The following is a 2,687-nucleotide window of genomic DNA, read 5'->3' as shown; positions in this document are numbered from 1 at the left end:
GTATTTCGACAATTTTCTATAAGCATACAAATTTCTATGATAAGTATAAAAATAGCCAGTTCCAGAAAATAATAAGTCGAATGCGATTTTTCACAAATTTTTCCAAAAATAGAAAGTTTGGAGATTTTGACATATATGTAAGCCTATGTCATGATGTTTATTGAAATTTTATGGAATAAAATTTGTTTTCTAAACAAAGTTAAGAATCCTATGAAAATTTCCACAAATGGAAAAAATCGAGCATGGGTTAACTGAATCCATCACGGGAGCGCTATGCGTTATGTACGAAACAAAATTATTATTTTTTATCGTCGAGCGTGAGTGCGCTGAGTCTTTTGGTATTCAGTGTGGGATTACACTGCTCAAGAATGGGTGCATTGAAAAGTGGGTGCGAGTGCGCTGTTCAATCTGTTCATGTGTCTAAATTTGCACAGACCTAGCGCGAGTGCATTGAAAAGTGGGCACGGGTGTGTTGTTCAATCTGTTCATTTCTATAAAGGCACGACCGATCGTGGGTGCTGAAACTTGGGCACGGGTGCACGGTATCTTCTATGTAGATTTTGGTATAATAGTGCATCGACAACGCTGTTATACTACAAATATAGCGTGCGAGTGTTGTTCCTTCTGTTCTTGAAATAAAATTGACATTTTCTCCCAACCGAATTTATGAACGGATCAGCTCTGATATCACTTAAATGTCATGTCTAGAGACCGAAGCGTGTTGACATCCGGAATTTTTTAAAAATTTAGCATTGAAACAATAATTATTGCAGTACGGTATACAACCAAAACAGTTTTTTTTCATATAATAAATATTGTCTATACGATGATACGAAAACGAAATGTGCGGAAGATAATTACATAAAAACTAAAGAATAAAAAAATTAGAACTTTGGGATTGATCAGCAGCCCCATAACCTCTCTTGTTCATCATTGTCTAGTTGCTCTTCGTCCTTATCTGGGAGTGGTAGAGTATCAGGAGAGTATTTTGTGAAATACTCAGTAGGTGGAGGCCGATCGATCATGACAAATAACGAAGGTACATATATATTTATACAATTAGAAAGATAAACACGTCAAAATCATAACAAATGAAACAAATGACTCTACAATCATATTATTTTCTATGGTTAACTAATCAACCCCTAATTATTCATCCAGAGTTTTTCAGCACACATGGATTCCAAGAGAAATATGATATCGATGTCCAAAAAATTCATTCTACTGAAAATGTAGCTGATTTGTTTACAAAATCATTGCTAATGTCGATATTCAAGAAATTGTTGCATAAATAAAGATAAATCTATTAAAGAATTTTAGATGATTGAAGTTTCAGTATTTCTTCATTGATTTTTATTGATAAGTTTTTAGCGAGGCAGAACTGGATTATTCATCAATCATATAAGAGAATATGTCATATAAAGATGATATTTAGATGCACTACTGAATTATCCATCAATCATATAAGGGAGTTTGGATAAATTGATCCACAAATAATAAATGTTTAAAACGAAGGTAATTTGATATAGATATTGATTATATGTTGTACGTAAACCCACGTTTTTTGAGTGGACGTGAATTCTCTAATTCTCTAAGAAAAAAAAAGAGAAATTTGCATTGTTGACTGCCATTTATTTATTATTATTATTATTATTATTACTCCACCAAATGTCTTTGAAATCATTCATCGCAAAAACTTTCCCCAGATCGAGTCAAATTTGCAGATCCCACACTATACACTCAAACAACAGATCAATCCATGGCCGCGACTCTTTCTTGCAGCTGCATCAACTTTGCCGTCTCTTCCGACAAAGATCAGAGGTTTCTCTCCATTAACAGCCCACCTTCGACCCAATTAACAGCAGCATCGGCTCATGTTACGCAATACAAAAAAGCGGAAGGAACTTCCGTAGGAAGAAGAAGAAAGAATGGATCGAAGAGGTTCAGCTTGGATTCAACTACAGGTGAAGTCTGAAACTTAATCATGAATTTGTATAATGATTATTTTTCTTGTTTTTTTGGTTGCAGGGATTTTGTAGTCAAGAGCGCCGATCCGGAAACGGTGGCTGCTACGACGGATCTGATGTCTACTTTCTCGCTTCCTGCCATTCCGGGATTCTCGCTTTCTGCGGACAATCCATGGTGATTAAGCTAAACTTTAGGATAAGATTTACATAAATTATTTTTTAATATATATAAAATAATTTGAAATGCTTAATTATATTTTTATGTAAACATAAACAAAAATTATAACAAAAACATAGCATTTGCCTCACTTTATTTTCTAATTTTTTTTAAAAAAAGCTTAATCTTTTACTTATGATTTTTTGGCTTCGTCAAACATGGAGCATGGATGAATTTTTTTTTTAATTATTTTTCAATATCCCATGAAGAAATTGTAATATAAAAACAAGTTAATGTTTAATATTTTTAGTATTTTTTATAAATTATTTTAAAAAAAAAATTGTTTTTGGATCTCTAATCTTAATTTAATACATTTTTTAAATTCTCAACTTTTCGAAAAGGTTCTCTCTTCAAAAAGTTTATAAATTTGGCCAGCTACTAATTAGATCTATAACTTTAAAAAATTTTATATTTTGTAGGGTTTCTTTGGATTTTTTTTTTGGAAAGATTTTTTTTTTTAAAAAATAATTTTTTACTATAGTATAATTATTTTTATAAAAAAT

At 31.6% G+C, this 2,687-nt stretch overlaps 1 long non-coding RNA gene across 1 annotated transcript; it reads left to right on the top strand.

Moving 5' to 3' along the window:
• Nucleotides 1-1,387: 1,387 nt before the first annotated feature.
• Nucleotides 1,388-2,085, top strand: LOC140985050 (uncharacterized). Its single transcript, XR_012176685.1, has 2 exons — nt 1,388-1,941; nt 2,029-2,085. It is a non-coding gene; the product is annotated as an uncharacterized lncRNA (long non-coding RNA).
• Nucleotides 2,086-2,687: the final 602 nt, after the last annotated feature.

The sequence above is a fragment of the Primulina huaijiensis genome, chromosome 9 (assembly GCF_012295235.1).
Source record: "Primulina huaijiensis isolate GDHJ02 chromosome 9, ASM1229523v2, whole genome shotgun sequence".
In the NCBI taxonomy this organism is placed as follows: domain Eukaryota; kingdom Viridiplantae; phylum Streptophyta; class Magnoliopsida; order Lamiales; family Gesneriaceae; genus Primulina; species Primulina huaijiensis.
The sequence above is the reverse complement of the archived record's forward strand: the minus strand, read 5'-3'. Positions and strand labels throughout refer to the sequence as shown.